The sequence below is a fragment of the Pelophylax lessonae genome, assembly GCF_965119305.1.
Source record: "Pelophylax lessonae genome assembly, chromosome: 3".
Classification (NCBI taxonomy): Eukaryota; Metazoa; Chordata; class Amphibia; order Anura; family Ranidae; genus Pelophylax; species Pelophylax lessonae.
In genome coordinates this window covers 71,975,234-71,996,953 of record NC_138770.1, presented here as the reverse complement: position 1 = coordinate 71,996,953, position 21,720 = coordinate 71,975,234, and the positions used below count along the sequence as shown (strand labels likewise).

At 43.5% G+C, this 21,720-nt stretch overlaps 1 long non-coding RNA gene across 1 annotated transcript; it reads left to right on the top strand.

Annotated features, from left to right (window-relative positions):
• The first annotated feature begins 10,722 nt into the window (after positions 1–10,722).
• LOC309551101 lies at positions 10,723–21,137 on the top strand. Its single transcript, XR_014225055.1, has 3 exons — positions 10,723–10,835; positions 16,252–16,373; positions 20,969–21,137. It is a non-coding gene; the product is annotated as an uncharacterized lncRNA (long non-coding RNA).
• The last annotated feature ends 583 nt before the right edge of the window (positions 21,138–21,720 follow it).

Sequence of the window (21,720 nt, the reverse complement as noted above, 5' to 3'; positions counted from 1 at the left end):
CCATTTTTAGGGGCTTTTTTACAGTTGCTTTTAATGTTTTAATAATTAATATTGATGTGTTTTAGATGTTTTTCTGATGAGTTGTAAAAATTATGCATTTCATATGTGTGGGGAAGTGTCATATATTTACTCCATAACATTGGATATAGTGCATAAACTTGAGTTTGCATTTCCCAATTTCGCCACAAGATGGAGCTCTTCCTTAATCTCCAGTTTTACATAAATAATACATTTTATCACATATATTTTTTAGTCATTTTAAATAAATTGTTTTTTAGAGTATATGCATTTATATATACATACTCTATTTTAAGTCCTTTTTTTCATTTTTTCTGTTTATCATGTCACATTAGAAGTGATGGCAGCGATGTCACTTACAATATGAAGATACTCTTTCTATTCATAAAATTCGGCTTATCCTTAATAATCGATCTGCCGTTAGTACTACAGATTACTAGATATCTTCTAAATTTGGCATTAAATATGTATATGGAGGTGATATTGTTGATTCTTTCCCTCACTTCGGCATGTACATGTACGATACTTCCGCCCCGCGAGGGCCTTTGTCCCATCTGATTGGCCCGCGATGCAGAAGCATCATCGCCTCTGGGGGATTTAACTGGTGGGACAGCGGTGTCCGGTAACCACGCCCCAGGCGACGTCAAGTGTGACGAAACCGGTCGGGCGGTACTGGACACACTACTGTCACGCCCCCTAGACGCCGGCTCACATACACGCGGGACGCCGCGATCTGATGCATCGGCCTTGGATGCTATTTTTTCTTCGATGTGCCTCTATACTAAGTTACCCATGTAAGTGCAATTTTAATAAAACCGTATGCTAACTTAACGGAATTACGCTATGTGTTGCCTATTTCCTTCCATTTTTCATGACACCATGTGTGGAGTTCAAATGTGATATAGAGGAATTTAATTTTAGAGGATAGTAGTTACTTATTTCACAACAACTCACACAATTTACATCTTAACCGGTTGCCGACCGCCGCACGACTATATACTGCGGCGGTCAGCCCCGGCCAGGCAGAGTGACGTATCGGTACGTCACTCGCCTGTCACTGACTTGCGAGCCTATAGCGAGCGGGCGCGCGCCCGCCGAGGCGCGCGCCCGCCGCGGCTCGTTCACAGGCAAGTCAGTGCGTGTGACCGGCGGACTCGATGTCCGCCGGCCACACTACGATCGCTCCTGTGAAGGGAGAAAGACAGAGCAGCTTGTGTAAACAAGCTGCCTGTCAGTTCTCCCTGTGTAAAAGTAAAGATCTGACCGTTCTACTATGTAGAACGGTTGATCTTTGCTTTTACACCAATAGCAATGTCCCTACACAGTAGAAAGCACGCCCCTAGGACACACTTAACCCCTCCCTTCCCAATAAAGTTAACCCCTTCCCTGCCAGTGTCATTTTTGCAGTAACAGTGCATATGTATAGCACTGATTACTGCAGTAATGTCACTGGTAACCCCAAAAGTGTCAAAAATGTCAGTCAAGGGTCCGATCTGTCCGCCGCAATGTCGCAGTACCGAAAAAAAAATCGCAGATCGCCGCCATTACGCGTTAAAAAAAAAACACCAAAAATGACAAAAATCTTTCTCTTTGTTAGTAAACGCGATAACTTTTGCGCAAACCAATCAAAATACGCTTTTTGCGATTTTTTTTACCAAACATAGGTAGCATAAAACAAATTGGCCGAAAAATGTTAAAAAATTTTGATTTTTACTTTTTTTTTTGGGGAATTTCATATAAAAAAATGTGAAAAATATTGTTATTTTTGCAAAATTTACGCTCTTTTTTTGTTTATAGCGCGTGATCAAAAAATCGCACAGGTGATCAAATACCACCAAAAGAAAGCTCTGTTTGTGGGAAAAAAAGGACGTCAAATTCGTTTAGGTACAGCGTCGCACGACCGCGCAATTGTCCGTTAAAGTCACGCAGTAAAAAATCGCAAAAAAAACCCTGGTCCTTTAGCAGCCAAATCCTCCGGGGCTTAAGTGGTTAAGTTAGTAACCTACCTCTGTGCAAAGCATCCGTATCAACGCCCTCCCTGGGATGGATGGTGTCGGAGCTGAGGATGGTAAGGAATGCCACCTCATAATCCCAGAGAGAATGTTCGGCAGATGGATCCAGCTGACCTTGGCGGTCATAAAGGCCCTCCGCAGCCCATGCACGCAGCTTCTTCCGAACAGACCCACGGATGTCATTGACCCTCTTCCGCACACTTGCTGGATTGCGGTGTACATTTACGGCATCCCGGATTTCCTCCCACAGGCATGCCCTCTCAGTGCCTGAGGTGGCCTGGGCCCTGGTCCCTTGTAGACGATCATATCTAGCCATATAAGCCTGGACCAGGACCCGGCTCTGCTCACGGGAGAACTGGGGAAGCCGGGAGGTTGAGGACACGCTGCCTCTCCTTGAAGGTCCCTCTCCAGGACTGGGAGGAGAAGCAGCTTGTCCACTTGGTGTGGTAACACCCCCCCCCCCCCCCGGCTTCCTCCTCCGGGATGGAGACGGTGGACTTCCTTCTGGATACAGCTGGAGACTCCCTCACACCCGAGCCAGACAATCTGCCCCCCCTGGCCACCCTACCTGATACCCCTGCACTCCTCCTTATAGGTCAGGTGGGGCCATGGGAGAAGGAGGTGGGCAGGTAGTCTGGCTGTCTAGCAGCAGCAAATAGCCTCAAGGCCACAATCTGCAACAAAAAAAAAGGAAAGAGAAAAAACCATGAGTTCCAGAATGCGAAATACTACAGTATAATTAGTGAACAATTAGAGAACACACTTACCAAAGCTAGCCACTGATTGATTTCCAAGCCGCGTTGGTGGTGGTGGTGGTGGTGGTGTTGGCGCCAAAAGGAGGCTGCATAGAAAATCCAAACATGAGAAAACGCATCAGCAAGGCCACTGCACGTGGGCCCAACAAACACTTACCAAAGGTCACACAGCAGTGGCTTGGTGGTGGTGGTGGTGTTGGCGTCAAAAGGAGGCTGCAAAGAAAAAGCAAACATGAGAAAACGCATGAGCTAAATTCCTGCACATGAGGGCAAATAACACTTACCAGGAAAGCAAAAAGGGCCCTTTTCGAGCAGGGAAGGTGAGGGGGGAGGCACACAACCCAAATATAGACAGCAAAGAAAAAACAAAAACAAACATGAGAAAACACATGGGAAAACAACATGCACATGGGGGCAACTGACAATGATTAAAATACACTTGAGGGGTTCCCGAGGTATTGGGGGTGGGAGGGGATTCACCATAGACAATTGAAGCACCCCCGAGATAAGTAAAAAGTGTATACTTCAAGAAGCAATAACGGTGAGCCCGACCACACACACACAGACATATATATAGAGAGAGAGAGAGAGAGAGAGAGAGAGAGAGAGAGAGAGAGAGAGAGGGAGAGAATTGTCTTACCTAAAGATAAGAGAAGTTCTCTTTGTCTTGTTGGCTCACACATTCTTTATATCAGTCTTCAGTCTCTAACATCCAACTGCCATCTCGGCCATGTGCTCATTTTAAAGCAGGCTCAGGCTGTGGCAATTAGCGGCCGTGTGTATATATACCTGTGCATGTGCGCCGGCTAAATCCCGTGCTCAAAATGGCAAAAGAACAGCTTTTAGAAAATACGCTCCTGGCATTTATTGGTGCCCTGTTTGAGGAGGTCAGAGAACAGGAGCCAGCAGAAGGTGGGGCAGCACCTGAGGGAGCAGCTGGGGAAGCAGCTGCAACAGCACCTCCAGTCCCTGTGCGCTTACTGCGCCAGCCACAAATTTTTGCTCCACGACTATATTTGGACAAGCTGTGGATATCAGGAGGAAGTTCCGGCTCGAGCAGGAAGCAATTCTACACCTCTACCAGCTCATAGAGGACAAAATTGCACCTGACACACGGCACTGCCATGCGGTGCCCGGCATGGTCAGGTTGCTGGTGACTTTGTATATATAAGGGCATGGCAGCTTCCAAGCCACTTCTGGAACTATAATGGGCATTAGCCAGGCCACAGTTTCCAGGGTGTTCATGTTGGTGATTGATGCCATTCTGGAGATTGTGCCCCAATTTATCCACTGGCCACAGAATGCAAACGAGTGGAATGAAGTGAAGTTGGGTTTCTACCAGCGGGCACAGATGCCGCAAATCCTAGGGGCAATAGATGGCACCCACATAGCCATCAGGCCACTAAGGAGCCACGAAATGGACTATAGGAACCGCAAGCAGTACCACTCTGTGAACATCCAATTGGTGTGTGACACAAGACAGTGCATAATGAGTGCCAACACAGGTTAACCAGGATTGTGCCCAATGTTCCCTTTAAGCTGCGTGCATGCGCGGACGCGCAGTCTAATTGAAGGTCCCGGGCAGCACAAATTCAGACCGCACAGCCACAGACGACGTAAAGGTAGTGAGTCACTACCTTTACGTCGTCTGCGGCTGCGCGGTCTGAATTTAGGGACCCCTACTGAAGAAGTCAACGCTTGGTAAGCTCCGACGTAACGTAGGGGCGGAGCCTGCATGCTGGATGCCGTCTCTCTTCCTGGCTGGAAATGTGCCTTCATTGTGCCTTCTGTGATCGGGGAGAGGCTGGCTGGAGTCTCCTGGGACCATGTATCTCTGTACTAAGATACAGGCTGTGACAGACCCGTGACTGGGTCTAACGTGGAGATCGGTGAGAGGACAGTTATCTAAGGATTATATATTTTTGATTTTAATTGTTTGGATTGTGCACTTTACATGTTATGATGGATATAAGTAATACAATCGCCATATAGTGGCCAAATAGAAAAGATAACTCCTGGTGTCACCAGCGCCATCTAGTGGCCAAATAGAATATATTAACCCCCAGTGTCATCAGCGCCATCTAGTGGCCAAATAGAATAGATAACTCCTGGTGTCACCAGCTCCATCTAGTGGTCAAATATAATATATTAACCCCTGGTGTCATCAGCTCCATCTAGTGGCCGGCACAATTTATATTCACTATATGATTTGTAACACCATTTGTATTTTATATTGATTTTTGGAGTAATCACAATTTTTTGCGCTGATAGCCTTTGACGACGTAAATCTACTCAGCATTTTTGATGAAATTGCTCAGTCTAAAGGTTTGCTCTCAGAAATGTTTTAATTTGCTCAGCACAGGAAAACATTAGAGGGAACATTGGTCGTGCCACGATTCCATGATTTTAGAAGACAGTGAACCGGATGTTTGAAAGTGGCGAAATGCCCCAAGGGTGGCTTATTGGTAAAGTCTTATTTTTGGGCAACAACATAAACTCTAAGGTTACATACAGACCATGTTTTTTTACAGTTGTGTTTAGAGAGGCATAGACATATGAATAAGCTACATAGGTGTACACCCTGCTTAAACTGAAGCCTAAATAAAATGTATCTGTTATGAGTTGGCACGCCGGTTGCACACAACCAGATCCTCATCTGCTTGTATGCAACCAGCCTACCAGCTCACAACTGAAACATTTCAGAAGATGCCTCAAGTCAAATTAAGGTGGTTACCCAATCTGTAAATGCTGTCCTAACGCCACTCAAGCAAAACACAAAAGTGATTCCAATGGTATTGACATATCCACAAAGTCCTTTGCATAAGTGAGTCAATATTTGTTGCCTCAATAAAGTGTAAGATATCTTCCAGAAGTAATTCCTTTGCTAATCTAAGTAGAAAAAATAAGGCCGAAAGGTGGAACTTTCAATTGAATGACCCAACTTTTGGTCTCCTTTTTTCCACTTAGATTAGGGATGGAGGCAATTAGACATATTTCAGATGTTTCAGATGACTTTTTGCTATGATGCTAATTTAAGCACACACCTAGACACACAGATGAGCAGGTTGTGGCCAAAAAGTCATCATTGTCTCCCATTTTGATGACAGTCATCTAAAGTCACATGATATGAAGAACTAATGTATATCTTTTTTTCTTTTCAGGGGATGCTGGTTACCCACAGCTGACGTGGCTGATGGCTCCAATCAGGTACCCCTGGGCCGACCACAACATAACTACAACAGGATAATCAAGAGGGGGGTGATGGTGCGCTTCAAGGGTGAATTTAAATTAATAAAATTAAAATATTGGTGTCGTAATTATTAGATGGGATTTATCTTTAACTAAATCAATTTCATAATTCCCAATACATGTGAAAGTGCTTCAATGCAAATCGTGATTAACTTTTTAAACATGATGAAAAACAATATCTGAAAGTGCTTGGTGCTTCTAATGTTTTCAAAAATTAAAATCAAATAAAATCAACTATTGCCAAAATTATGTAATTAAAACACTTAAATAGTAAAAAAATGTCCAATCAAAATAAAGGTGCGTCTTCAATATATATAATCCATAAAGTGCTTCTGTGCAGATAAGGTGTTGTGACTGATTTCCTCCACCAGGTGTCACTTCTAGGTGCTCTAAATTCTCACCTCAAATAAAGACATAAACCGCCTGTGTTTATATGCCTTTTCCTCTAGTTTGGTTCCTTATGGCTCCCGGGACCTTCCTAGGGGACTCTGTGTGTATTCCCGATCCTTGCTATGCCTCTATATCTCCTTTTTAGGGGCTCCTTCTCTCGAGGGTTCTTTAATTATTACCACAACCTCAGGGGCTCATTAAATAAAGAGGGCCATCATGGTGGAGTAGTATAAACAGTTTATTTCGCAAAGAAAGTATTGCACTTACATTTATCTTTCATGTTATCAGCATAAAAATCATCCTGAACATCGTTAAGGGGACATCTATCCGTCTGTCACGTCACTTCCGGTTGTTTGGGCACCTCCTATGCGTTACGTCACGTCACGTGACTTCCTCAGGGAGTGTCCTTGACTGGATGTGACGTGTTATTTATATCGGTAAGGCCAGAAATATCGGAGCGGCCATTTTGGGAAATCTGTATGTTTAGATTCCGGCGGAAACGCTCGATCCGCCATATTGCCAATTTGCCTATTCTTGATTACACTCTTTTTTTTTTTTTTTGGCATTGTTTATCCCAGAAGTGAGGTTGTTATCGCTGCATATAGCTACATGTCTTCATAAAACTTTATTTATTCAATTCCCGCTGTTAAAAACACATTATTCTTAGTAAAACCAAGACAACTCAATTATAATTAATAATTAATTAGAAAATAGGTTTATTTTAATTGAGTTGTCTTGGTTTTACTAAGAATAATGTATTTTTAATAGCGGGAATTGAATAAATAAAGTGCTTGCGGTTGTAGCTGGTAGAAACCCAACTTCATGGACTCCACTCGTCATCATTTGTGGTCAGTGGATATTTTGGAAGGGGCAAGCCCAGAACTGGCCTCGATCACCAACATGAACACCCTGGAACTTCAGAAGTGGCTTGGAAGCTGAACAGCAACCTGGCCATGCCTGTCCTCTATGAGCTGGTAGAGGTGCAAAATTGCTTCACGACTCTGCATGAACTTGCACAAGATATGGAGCAAAGATCGTGGGCTGGCACAGTAAAGGCACAGGGACTGGAAACTGTAAATATGACCTTGCTGCATCCCTCCTTATGCTGTAATTACATGAAAAATAAATAATTTTCTAAGGAACATGTCTTTCTTTTTTTTTTTTTTTGTGGCTACAGACTTAAGCTGCCAATGCCGGGCTTTGCACTTTGCATGCTGCTTGTACTGGTGATGTGAGGGGTTCGAATGTAGGGTAGGGATGGGACAGTGTTGTGTTGAGGTGTGAGGCAAAGTGTAGTGTTGGAGTATGAGGGGCTGTGTTGGTAAAATATGTAGAGGGTCCAATACCAGACACATATATGCTTGGTGTTCATCAAATTCAACAACCATGGTAAATGTGTAAACAATTGCAGCTCAAGAAAAATATGACCACACTCATACAGTTAAAATTGTGATTGTTCCATTAGTGCTCTGTATATGTATGTAGGGCTCCCCTCTCCAAAAAAAATAAATAAATAAATTAAACAAAAAACAAAAAAAGATTGATAGGGAAAATACATCCAAGTGTAGTGATTGTTGGGATTTGAAACCATTACCTTGTTAACTGTAGTTAAGTTGCAAAGCAGTTAGCTATTCTGCAGAATGGAGCTGTTTGGTGAAGAGAAAGGAGTGGCTTAAGGCTAAAATGCACATATAGCTAAAGTACTGAACATTGTAGGGAATCTAGGAAGAAGACCATTGAAAAAGTGTGAGGTTTTAATGTAGACCTCAAGTGGTGTAGTGGTTAGAATTGTTTGCTCTGCACCATGCTACCATGAGTTCAAATCTAGACAAAGATGAGATAATTAAATAGCTGTTCATAATGTGAGTTTGCAAGCGCTTCACAGTGTATGTTATCTGTATGTACTTGATGTAAGTTTTGGAGCCATACAAATGATCCAATCTGCTAGAGTTTTAAAAAAAACGTATCTCTCCCCAACACAACTTAGGTGGAGATGATCAGACTAGAACCTATGGCAGAGTGAGATGCATGAATCAGAGGATATGTGCAAGATCCCACTAGACCACAATGCTGTGCGTGAGTGCTGCATTCACATTGACATAAGTATGAGAATTTGAAAAGCCTCGATCGCAAATCAGCCTACATCAACGCCGCTGAAGGCGGAATTCACTGTTGCTGTAATGCTGTCCAGTTTGCCACAGCGGGAGTTAATTGATTTGAACGCGGTGAGAAAAAAAAAGCCAAAGCAGAGTTAGGCTGGAGGTATAATGAATTAGGCCCCCCATCACAGCATAGCCACATACAGGGACCCAACATGCAAGGAGCACTGTCAGGTGTTCTAGGAGCATAAATTACACATATAATTTCATTACAACCTATCACACTTTTGAAGGCCCTGGAGCCCCAGGACAATGGAAACGCCCACAAAATGACCCCATTTTGGAAAGCAAACACCCCAACACATAATGTAGGAGGCATGGGCTACAGATAGGTACTCGGGTACTCTGATGAGCTGCAGATAGGTACTCAGGTACTCTGATGGGCTGCAGACAGGTACTCAGGTACACTGAATGGCTTCAGAAAGGTACTTGGGTACTCTGATGGGCTTCAGAAAGGCACTTGGGTATTCTGATGGGCTAGAGATAGATACTTGGGTAATCTAATGGGCTGCAAATAGGTACCCGGGCACTCTGGGCTGGAGACAGGTACTGGGGTACTCTGGGCTGGAGACAGGTACTCGGGTACTTTGATGGGCTACAGACAGGTACTTGGGTACTATATTGGGCTGCAGAGAGGTATTCGGGTACTATGATGGGCTGGAGACAGGTACCCTTATACTTTGATGGGCAGGAGATAGGTACTTGGGTACTCTATTGGGCTGCAGATAGGTACTCAGATACCCTGACGGGCTAGAGACAGGTACTCAGGTACTCTGATGGGCTGCAGATAGGTACTCAGGTACTCTGAAGGGCTGGGGACTGGTACTCAGGTACTCTGATGATGGGTACTTGGGTACTCTGATGGGCTGGTTACAGGTACTTGGGTACGCTGATAACATGTTCTCGTGTACTTTAATGGGCTGCAGAGAGGTACTTGGGTTCTCTGATGGGCTGGAGACAGGTACTTGGGCACTTTGGGCTGGAGGCAGGTACTCGGGTACTCTAGACTGGAGACAGGTACTCCGGTACTCTGATGGGATACAGAGAGGTACTCGGGTACTCTAAAGGGTTGGTGACAGGTACTCGGGTACTCCGATGACATGTACTCGGGTACTCCGATGACATGTACTTGGGTACTCCAATGACAGATACTCGGGTACTCTGATGACAGGTACTTGGGTACTTTGATGACAGGTACTCAGAGTACCCAATTACCTGTCATCAGAGTACCTGAATACCTGTCACCAGCCCATTAGAGTACCTGAGTACCTGTCATCAGCCCATCAGAGTTCCTGAGTACCTGTCATCAGAGTACCTGATGGGCTGGTGACAGGTACTCGGGTACTCTGATGGGCTGGTGACAGATACTTTGATGGACTAGTGACAGGTCCTCATTATTGAGGGGGCAATCAGTGTGTTTGGTGTGCACTGTAATCGGTAACTAGCTGTTACCGCAATCTCCTCCTCACACAGGATCGGTGTGTGAGGAGGAGAACACGGTAACAGCTAGTTACCGTGGTCTCTGTTGACATTCTGTGACCGGCTGTGATTGGACACAGCCGGTCACGTGGTAAAGAGCCAATTTAATTGGCTCTTTATCCTGATCGAAGATGGACTGTGTTAGAGTGACACTCTCCATCCCCAATCGCCGCCCCTGGTAGCGCGCGCAAGGAAAGTGCATGTGGCTTGGTCGCCTGACAAGTCGCGGTGGGTCGCCTGCCATTGATTAGCACAGGACCCATTCTAATAGGAGTGACACAAGTCGCTCCGACTTAGAAAAAGGGTCCTGTACTACTTTGGGGCGACCTGGAGGCGACTTGCATTGACTTCAATGATATGAAGTCCATGCATGTTGCGCAGAGGTTGCGGTGCGAGCTGTGCACCGCGACTTCACAGGTCGCCCCAGCAAGTCGTGTCGCCCCTGTGTGAATGGGCTATTACATTCAAATTGCATTTCAGCAGAAAATCCAAACACAAAAGATGAACATCTCTTTTGACTAAATTCCATAGAAAACAAACGTTTTCTTGCTAAGTGATCCAAAAATATGGAAGCTGATAAGGCTATTTTCACTTCTGTTTTTGATTAGTTTGAATTCTGAAGAAACAGGGTGTAACTATCCCACCTAGCTGCCACTCATATAAATAGTAGTTAACTACAAGCAGTGTTAAACCAGAAGAAAAAAGGAATCTGCTTGTCAGAGGATAGACGTTTTCTGGGAGCATTTTGCTAGTGCGGTTTCATTACTCCTCAGGTATGTGGCCTTATTGTAGGATGCATAGACTGGTGTTGGCTCACTATTTTGTGGTGGATGTATCAAGTGTAGTTTCTGCAACTTGTTGTAAGGATTACTTTTAGTTAAAGCGGAGTTCCACCCAGTGAACAATTTTTTAATAAAAATACCCCTGGGACAGTCAGGGCTAGTGCATTCCACAATGGATAGCCTCTGATCTGTCCCGGGTTGCACTTACCTGCAAAAAGAAATACTTACCTTGAAAATGTATTCTCCAGCGCTGCCATCTCAGGTGTGGGCAGCTTGAAGCCAGCGCGATCCTCTTCTGTGTCCTCTTCTGTCTTCTTCGGTCCCACGATGCACTGCACCGGCCCCGCCGTCACTTCAGGTGCCGCAGCGTCATCCCTGCACGGCTTCTGGGCATGCCCAGAAGCTGTTTTGCAAGGTATGACGGCGCCTGCACCTGAACTGACGTCAGAGCCGGTGCAGGCGCATTGCTTCCTGGGAGCGATGAAGTTAAGCTCCCAGGAATCATTGCATGCCAGGAAGTGACGAATCGCCGTGGCCGCCAAGGGGAGGAAGAGGAAGTAAGGTAAGTATATTTTCTTCTAAACGAGGTAAGTAAAAAAAAAAAAGAAATTGCGATTATCCATTTGTTTTTCAGGTGACCCGGAGCAAGAAGATGGAGGTAAGTATAATTTTAGGGTGGAACTCCACTTTAAGTACTTAAAGCGGAGTTCCGGGCACAAAAACGAGATTTTTTTTTGTGCCCCTCCGCTAGGTATGCCTTACCTGAAAAGGAATTGGATATTTTTTTTTTTTTGTTTACTTACCTTGCAATTGAAGATCGAAGATACTCACCTAAGAGTACTTCCTCCCTCGGAGCCGCGGCTCACCCCGTCACTTCCTGCCTCGCTATGATTCCTGGGAGCTGAACGTTACAGCTCCCAGGAATCAATGCGCCGCACCGGCCCCTCTCGTCATTTCCGGGCGACGCCGCATTCCCCTGCTAAACAGCTTCATGGCATGCCCAGAAGCTGTGGAGGAATGCGGCGTCGCGCCGGAAGTGACGAGAGGGGCCGGTGCGGCGCATTCTGGGACAAGAAGGCGCTGAAGAAGACACAGAAGAGGACCGTGCCGGCTTCAGCTGCCCACAAGAGAGATGGAAACGCTGTGGAAGAAATTTTATAAGTATTTCTTCTAAAAGGTAAGTGCGAACAGGGACAGATCAGAGGCTAGCCATTGTGGAATGTGCTAGCCCTGACTGTCCCGGGGGTATGTTTATTAAAAAATGACATCTGTGCCCGGAACTCCGCTTTAAACAAATACTTTGATGAATGGGGAAGTGAGTTGTGTAAAATAAATGTTAAACATATGTTATTTGCATGTTTCATTTCAACTTGAATGTTTTCAGTGGTTGATTGTTAAAAATGTGCAGAACATGCACAGTAAGCGTAGCTCCCAACTATCCCTAATTTGGAAGGACTGTCCCTGATTTGGAACAAAGTCCATCTGTCCCTCTTTCCTCCTCATTTACCCTCATTTTGGTCTGAGCTATATACAGGCAGTCCCCGCGTTACAAACATTCGACTTACAAATGACTCCTACTTACAAACAGAGAGAGACAACAGGAAGTGAGAGGAAATCTCCCCCTAGGAAAGGAAATTCACTCCTGTAAGAGTTCTCATGGAAAAAAGGTGTCCAGTGAAGCTTTTTTTACCAATCTTTGTTTCCACAACAACCCAAATTTTTCAAAATTCAGTTGTCACAGGGACAGAAAGGGAGGTGACATCTTCTGGCCAGGGGCACAGACGGCAAAACAAACCTTACAGAGGTTTTTTTCTTTTGGCTGGAGCTAAACTTAAAAAATGTACCTGTTCCGACTTACAAACAAATTTGACTTAAGAATAAACCTACAGTCCCTATCTTGTTTGTAACCCAGGGACCGCCTGTAGTTGTATATAAAATGCACAATTTATCTTTCAAATAGCGTTTCCTAGTGCTAAACCTTTCATCCAATTTCTATACAGTTGTTTTTGAAAGTTTCAAAAGCCAGTATAAAGGAATAATAGTGATAAACAAAGTACTTGTGGGTTTAACTAATCATTTTTTGTATAGTTTTTCCTTTAACCACTTCTGGACCAGATGATTTCCCCCCTTAATGACCAGGCCATTTTTTTGAGATTTGGCACTGCGTTACTTTAACGGACAATTGCACTGTCATGCAATACTGTACCCAAATCAATTGATGTCCTTTTCCCCACAAATAGAGCTCTCTTTTAGTGGGATTTGATCACCTCTGCGATTTTTATTTTTTGCGCTATAAACAAAAAAAGAGCGAAAATTCTGAAAAAAAAAATATTTTTCTCTTTCTGCTATATAACATTCGCAATAAAAAAAAAAATGAAAATAAATTGTTTTCATAATTTTAGGCTAATTTGTATTCTGCTACATATTTTTGGTAAAAGAAAATCCCAATAACGTATTTTGATTGGTTTGCGCAAAAGTTATCGCGTCTACAAACTGGGGGAAAGATTTATGTCATTTTTATTTATTTTTTACCAGTAATGGCGGCGATCAGTGATTTTTAGCGGGTTGAGACATTGCGGCCGACAGATTGGACCCCTAATTGCAATTTTTGACACTTTTGGGGGGACCAGTGATATTACTATAGTAATCAGTGCTAAAAATATGCACTTTTACTGTACTAATGACACTGGCAGGGAAGGGGTTAACACCAGGGGCGATCAAAGGGTGAAGTGTGTCCCTAGGGCAGTGATGTGGAACCTTGGCACTCCAGATGTTTTGGAACTACATTTCCTATGATGCTCAACTACTCTGCAGAGTGGATAAGCATCATGGGAAATGTAGTTCCAAAACATCTGGGGTGCCAAGGTTCGCCATCACTGCCCTAGGGGATTCTTTCTAACTGTGTGGAGAATGGACTCACTAGATGAACATAGAGATCTGTGTTCCTGAATAGCAGGTACACAAGATCCCTGCGTTCATCTGTGACAGAACCACAGACCTCCATTCTGTCTCTCTGTGGAGCGATCGCAGGTGGCTGGCGGGCATCGCGTCCGCAGGACCCGCTCATTGGCTCCCGCTCTGGCTATTGCATGAAACAACATACAGGTATGTCATTTCGCTCGTCCTGCCACAGTGTATGTGCGGTGGCTGGTCGGCAAGTGGTTAATGTAAAATATTGTTTTGACCCTTTTCACCCTTTGTTACAAGTCAGTGATATTGATCTCCTGCATCCTCTTTGCAGTCACTTTCTATCTACATGCATTTCAGCAATGACTATAGGGAATTTCTCAGTGTTGGATTTCTTCATGTGCTTTGGGTATTCTGCATCCTCAACCCCTCCTCCCTGCATTTTTGTTTCTACACAATGTTGTACTATAGATGCTCGCATACAAACCATCCTACCCTCCTATTCCAACATAGTACTTCCTGCAATTTTTGAGAAGTTATGATACCTTCTTCTAATTCTAAAAAATAAGGGAGTTTTCCTCATCTTAAGATAATTGGTGGAGGCTCGAAAAACGCTGTTAGCCCTTATCAGCAAGGAAACAATGGCTTTTATATTTTTATATTTTATATTTTATATTTTGGAAAATATAGAAATTGACAAAAAAAAAAAAAAAAGCGAAATTTGACCTGAAATTCCTGGAGTTCAAAAGCACTCTAATAAGTCATGAAGCATCCAAAGAAACACAACACATGTAAATCAGTCCAAAGAAATTAGGACAAACAATCAGCCTCCAAGCTATCATGTTCACTCCATGGGAGTCAATGTGAGTTTGCTGGCCTACATTTGACAATGCTTGTGTGCATGTCTCAAAGCAGGTATGTATATGTCTTTTTCTATTACAAATGCCAAAAATAAGGAAATGATCTTGTATGCCTCTTTGCCAAACTGTATTTAGCACTTACCGCCTAAGGATAGCTGCTGCTTGGGTCCCCTGTTCCCAATTCCAACAAACCTCTGGGCAGCACCACAACTAAACTCTGAGAAAGGGTAAGAGGGGATTTTTTTTGGGCAACACATCCACCAAAGTAAAAACCAGATGCTATCAACAAGCCGGAGAAGGAATCCTCTGGTGGCAGAAGTTTACCATAGAGTTGACCGAACGCCAGATGGTCCCCGGTCATCTCCATGACTCTCGGAGGCCGGGTGCGACGTTATGATGTTACAGTTGTGAACACTGCTGTGTGTTTAGCTGTTTGGCTTTCCAACCTAGAGGACAGATCTGGGGTCTTAGAGACCCCAGATCTCTCCATAAAGAGGACCTGTCATGCCCTATTCCTTTTACAAGGGATGTTTACATCCTTTGCAATAGGAATAAAAGTTATCAAAAAAAAAAAAAAAAATATTGAGAGGTAAAGCGTAAAAAAAAAAAAAAAAACTTTAAATAAAATAAATAAAAAAACAAAACAAAACTAAAGCGCCCATCCCCTTGTGTGCGCACACAAATGCGAATGCATACGTAGGTCGTGTATGAATATGTAAACGATGTTCAAACCACACGTGTGAGGTATCACCGTGAACATTAGAGTGAGAGCAAATTGCGTTTGAAAAATTGCTGCGCAAATACCGTGTGACATAAAAATTTGCAATGACCGCCATTTTGTTTCCTAGGGTCTCTACTAAAAAAAATATATGTCATGTTTTGGGGTTCTGAGTAATTTTCTTGCAAAAAAAGGTTGATTTTTTACATGTAGGAGAGGAATGCTGGAATTCGTCTGGTATGGAAGCGGTTAATAGGCAGGTTTGATCCACCCACTGACTTGTATCTAATTTTGGGCAATTTTTAGGCATTATGCCAATGCAACCCTGAAAAAACCTGAACGCACTCCAGAGTGCCCGGGAGCCCTGGTTGAAAGAGACTGCAGTAGAGCTTGGGGGCCAATGAGAAAGTATTATAGTGAGGTGGACCAAAAAAAAAAGTCCTTCACTAAAAAACATAGGAAACTTTCTATCTGGGGGGAGTGATGCCAAAACTTTTGGACTTTGTGGGCAAGTGCAGTGAGCAATGTCTGAGAGAAAGATATGGACAATGGTTAATATGCAATTTGCATGGTGGACCAATTTGTGTGTGTACCGGGGATGGGAGCTCACTGGGGAATGACCATTGTGTGAACTGGATGTTATGCTGTTTGTATTGTGGATTGTGGGTACTGCAAGTCATGTGCTTTCTAGGGGTGGCATCTTACTAGGTAAATATCAACCTGTGTGCGTTGGGAGTGGGATCTTGCTAGGTAAAAATTAAAATGTGTGCCTAAAGGTGTGATGTCATTGCTGGAGCATGCTCAGTTGAGCTAAATTCAAGACTGGAAGTGACACATGACAAATTGAAGGTATACCTTACACATTATATTATTAAGGATATGTAAACATGTAAAACATTCATAAAATATCTCTTGATTGCAGGTTAAAATGGGACGTTTCATCTTCATATTGCTTTGCCTATGGAGTTGCGTCAAGACTGGCACACCGCTTACTGCTAGAGACGTTCACAGAGCGACGCAGTACATCAAAAATCGTTTCAATCTGTAAGTATTGTTACTTGTATGTGTAATAATTACAAATGATGATGAACTTAAGAAAACCTGACAGATAATTTCTAACCCACCCTATCCCAGGCACCCTCCAGGTTACCAAGTTTACTTTGTCCACCATTTTCTTTCTGCATTAGGCGCCAATGTAGTGCTCTCCTAGTAGAGCCGGTATTGTTTGGGTTTGTCTGCTTAGAGCTTCACAGGCTGGGAATTTTGATTACTTTCCCCTGCCTCTAAAATACATTTTTACAGCTTAGGGAGGGAGAATTAATTTATCTAGCCTGAATATTTAGCAGGGCCTAGCCAATCCCTGGGGAGGTATGCCCAGTTGGTGGCTGGGCTGCTGTTAAATAGTCTGGAACCATAAAGAGACAATCTTTTTCCCCTTGTGGGGATGGTTCTGTGAACCGAGAGGAGGGGGTGGATTGTCCCTGGAGCCCTTAGGCTGGAAGCTGAACTACATTACTGGAGGCTGCACCTTTGGACTGATTGTGTTCCCAGGATCCTGTGAGTAGAGCCTCTTGACCTGTGCTAAAGCCTTGCTTCATGGTCTCCAGCCATGAACTGTGGACTATTTGTTTGTGAGAAACCTGCCAGGCGGTATGGCGTATAATACCACCTGTTGGTTATCTTCATGGCCATTTCCCAGTGGGTAGCACAGTGGGTGTGTTTATGTACTATCCGCAGCGCATGTTGCCACTGAGTGACGGAAAAGGTTGTGCCGAAGTTTATTTCCCATTTAAACATGGGGGGGGGGCGGGTTTTAGAAAAGATGTGTTGTCAAGTAGGATGTCATAGTAATAGGAGAAATAGGAGAGGCCTTTGGGTTTTTTAGAGCAGAGGGCATATTGGTCCCAAATTTGTTTGTCAACTAAGATTTCTCTAAGTGGTTTCCAGGAGAGGAAGTGGTGTATGCGGAGGATAGTGAAGTGCATCGAGGCAGGGAGGTTATGCATCTGAATGAGAGTGGAGCTAGGTACCACGTTATCATCCCTGAAAAATTGCGATATATCCGTAACAGTTAGTTGTCGAAGGGTCTGTAGGGCAAGATCCGGAATATGTGCGCTCAGTAGGGATACAGGCATAGGAGTGTGCGGTAACACGTTGACATTAAAATGGGGGGGGGGGGGGGGTGTGGGTCTACGCCAAGCTCTTAGAGAGGCTTGCATAGGCAGCGTAAATGTCTTTAGGTCCCAGTGTAGCCATCTGTCACTAAGAAGGAGTAGGTGTAAATCCCTGATAGGTGATATGGCAGTCTCTAGGTCTACCCATATGGGGGGGAAGAGTGTTGGAGCCATAGTTTCATTTGGGATAGATTATTCGCCCAGTAGTAAGAGTGAAGGTCGGGTAGGCCCGCTCCTCCTAACTGTTTACGTTTATGAAGAATAGAGGATGCACACCTTGCTCGTTTACCGTCCCATAGAAATTTGTGAAGTGATTTAGTTAGCAAGGATAGACTAGTATACGGGAAGGGGATAGGCAGGTTTCTGAAAAGATAAAGGATTTGGGGCAGGATGATCATTTTGTAGGCTGCCAGGCGTCCACACCATGCTAATTCCGTTTTTCCGATATGTTTCAGCGCAATATTTAGTTTTCTTAAGAATCTGGGTCAGGTTTGTGGAGAGATATGTTTGGTGCGGCAGTGACATCTATACCTAGGTAATGAATGCAGTTTGAGGTCCAGGGGATGGGGATAGAGCACTGTAAGTGAGACCTTGCGATCTCACTCACACCCAGGTCAAGAATTGAAGATTTGGTCGCATTAAGTCGGTAATATGAGACTTTGCTAAAGGTTTGAAGAGCGTGGTACGCAGCCGGTAGGGAACGGGAGGGATCTGTCAGTATGAGGATGATGTCATCCGCAAACAAATTTATTTTGTGGTGGGTACCGGAGATGGAGAATCCTGATATAGCAGGGTCTGAGTGGTGGGCAGTGGGCACAGTACAGTCTGTGGGCCTGACACTCACTGGCAGGCAACTGCAATTATATTACAGAGGAAAAATGAAATATATAAATATCACTACTTGTACTAAATTAATAGTTATTGTAATGTTGTAATCCACTGCGCTTTAGGAAATACAGGTAACACAAACCTGACAGAATAACACAAAAAACAGGAACTGGCTTTTTCATTCAAATTTTAGTAGCGCAGGGATGGTGATAACCTCTTACCAAATAAATAGGATGATAACATATACCAAAATATATGAATCAGATGTGATAAATATAAGCATAAAATCATAAATACATAAAAGCATGAAATCACATCAATAGGAGTCCTTAAAGTCCATAGGTATAAAGTGCATAGAGCAATGAAAGTGCAAACATGAAGGATCACAGGTGCAACTTATGGGGACCATCCTTGCTTGCCACCACCACACAGTGCTGGGAGAAGTATTTGAAATTCAGACTCACCAGACGCCTATGCCGAACCACTCTCATGGACTAGCCAACAACAGCATATAGTAAAATCAGATTTCCTCCCGATCTCTGATTTGTGCTGCAAAGACTCCTCTGGAAGATTTCCTGGTAAATTTATAGTGAGTCTGAATTTCAGATACTTCTCCCGGCACTGTGTGGTGGTGGCAAGCAAGGATGGTCCCCATAAGTTGCACCTGTGATCCTTCATGTTTGCACTTTCATTGCTCTATGCACTTTATACCTATGGACTTTATGGACTCCTATTGATGTGATTTCATGCTTTTATGTATTTATGATTTTATGCTTATATTTATCACATCTGATTCATATATTTTGGTATATGTTATCATCCTATTTATTTGGTAAGAGGTTATCACCATCCCTGAGCTACTGAAATTCGAATGAAAAAGCCAGTTCCTGTTTTTTCTGGATTAATTTTATTTTTTATTATAGGAAAAATTAAATTATTTTTTTATCTGCAAGGTTCTGTGCCACCCTATATGAGTGGTGGGCGGTGGGCACAGTACAGTCTGTGGACCTGACACTCATTGGCAGGCAACTGCAATTATATTACAGAGGAAAAATGAAATGAATTTTTTATCTGCAAGGTGCTGTGCCACCCTATATGAGTGGTGGGCACTGGCAGTGGGCACAGTTCAGTCAGTGGGCCTGACACACACTGGCAGATAACTAAAAATTATATTAAAGGGTAAAATTTAAATGACTTTTTTATCTGCAAGGTACTGTGCCACCCGACATGAGTGGTTTGCACACAGTACAGTCTGTATATGTATATATAGAAAAAAATAAATAAAAGCAGACTGATATACCAGCCCTAAAAAGGGCTTTTTGGGGTGCTGTCAGGACGCTGTCCTTACAGCAGGAGTGGACACAAAACACTGGCCTAGCTAAAGATTTCCCTATTAACTCAGCAGCAGCAGCAGCAGCACTTTCCTTGCTCTAACTTATGCCCCATACACACGTGCAGATTATCTGCAGACTTTTGTCTGCAGATTTACCAAAACCATATAATATGAGGTCAAACCTAAACACTTTCAATTTGTATGCAATCCGGCAGGCCCTTGCACTACATAGAAAAGGTAAGTCTGCAGACAAAAGTCTGCAGATAATCTGCACGTGTGTACGGGGCATAACACTGCAGCTTCAGAATAATCTAAGATGGATGCTGTCCTTGCTTTTTTATAGGAGGTGGGAGGGTCTGGGAGGGAGGTATGCTGATTGGCTGGAATGTGTCTGCTGACTGTGAGGTACAGGGTCAAAGTTTGCTCAATGATGATGTATAGGGGGCGGACTGAACATCGCATATGTTCGCCCGCCGAGGAGAACGCGAACAAGCGATGTTCGCCGGGAACTGTTCGGCGGCGAATAGTTTGGGACATCTCTAGAGGAGAGGTGTGTGGGCCACATGATATTGGATTTGGCCGCGGGCCTTGTGTTTGACACATGTGCCTTCGAATTTGTTCTTAGAAAGCAGCTACAGCTTGAGTAGAAAAGCTTTTTCCAGTATGCTTTGGATCCTGTGTGAAAGCAGTAGTCTGTCTGCAAAGGACTTTTATGCCCCCTGCTAAATCAGGCCCTATAGCTGGCAGGGGGCAGGCTTTTCTACTCAGGGTGCTGCTGCTTTCTAAATAAAACATACCTATCAAGCCATTTGTTTTGTTACATACGGTATTTGGAATCTATTTAGCTCATTTAAACTAAAGCTGGTCATACACTACCCGAAAAATCGTTCAAACTCATTTTCGAAAAACGAAAAATTGGCCGTGAGAGCAGACGATCGTGCCATCATGTAATGACCAAATTTCGAATGATAAATCGTTAAATGGACGTTTTTCGTTAAGTTCGTCACATATGCTTAGTGCTAACAGTTTGGCCCGAGAAACACATTAACCTTTCAATTTATCATTCGTTCGGCAGAATTTTCCAAACTGTTCCTTCGATTTTTCGGCTCTGAAAAGTTAAAAACGATTTTCTATTTGTGCCTATTAACTGGAAGAAAAACGAACGATCAGACAAAATGACAGATTTTCAAACGATTTTCGGGTAGTGTATGGCCAGCTTAAAGCTTCAGTTGGGCTTAAAATACAATGCTTTCCTTTTTATTTATTGTTTTCATTGATTATATCTTTATTTTTAATAATTTCAGGGGTAATACAAGGCAATATGCCTATGTAGCAGTTTTCTCCAAACAAGAATGTGACAGTCTCTCTTCGAATGACAACAATCTCCAAATCCTGCAAAATGAAAAAGAGGCTGAAATTACCAATGCCTTAAATAATGACCAGGTAATATATAATGGAAAACAAATGGTTTTGGCAACTCCTAGAGGACAAGGTGGGCAAAGCTCTCATTCTGAACATCGTCTGCTGTTCCCACCAGTCGGATTCATCATCTCCCCTTTCCAGCGATTGGTGAATAATAATCCTAATGCAGTCTGTGCCATCTTCCTCAGTCTTAACTCCCCATGTGTGGGCAGGTGCCTCAACCCAAGGGATGACAGGAATATCACCCAGAAACTTCCGTTGTTTAGTAAATTTCAAAACAACAAAGCATTTGTATACAATAAATTATATAATCATGATATTTTAAGAATAGAGGAAATTGAGGCTGGTTTGTTGCAAATTAAGAAGCACATGGCTGTGTTTCGCTGCTTTGACAATGAATGCTACGAATGCTTTATAAAGAAGCTCAACAAGCTGGTGACAAGTGGCCACTGTCTTAACTAGTGGCAATCGGGATGCTTTTTTGCATGCGCATTTTTGATGCGGTCCATTGCATTTTTTCCCTCTTTTTTCTTAGGGCCAGCTCACACCATTGAAAAGCAGTCCTGATGCGTTCCAGATGTGCGTTTTTGATGCGTTGCATTACATTTTTTGGTGCATTTTTTCCCCTTCTTTT